The following is a 282-nucleotide window of genomic DNA, read 5'->3' as shown; positions in this document are numbered from 1 at the left end:
GTGTGTGTGTGTGTATGGACTTCTGGGTGAGGGTGAGCGTTAATGCTCAGGATCATTGGGAGGTAAAGAGGGTGAAAAGTAGGTCGTGAGGTAAGATGGAGGAATAGGTGGAGGTGCTGGACGAGGAGGCAGATTTTGAGAAGAAAACAACGAAAAGGAAAACCGCCAAATGAGGTGGGAAAGGTGGTAGGTTTTGCTGTTCCAGGAGTCTAGGAAGCAACCTGTGCGTAATCCGGGACAAATACTGTACGCGAGCTACCCGGAGTTAAAGTTTTGATATTG

The sequence above is a fragment of the Odontomachus brunneus genome, unplaced genomic scaffold (genome assembly GCF_010583005.1).
Source record: "Odontomachus brunneus isolate Ranch 3 - 2012 unplaced genomic scaffold, Obru_v1 Obru_scaffold_328, whole genome shotgun sequence".
In the NCBI taxonomy this organism is placed as follows: Eukaryota; Metazoa; Arthropoda; class Insecta; order Hymenoptera; family Formicidae; genus Odontomachus; species Odontomachus brunneus.
The sequence above is the reverse complement of the archived record's forward strand: the minus strand, read 5'-3'. Positions refer to the sequence as shown.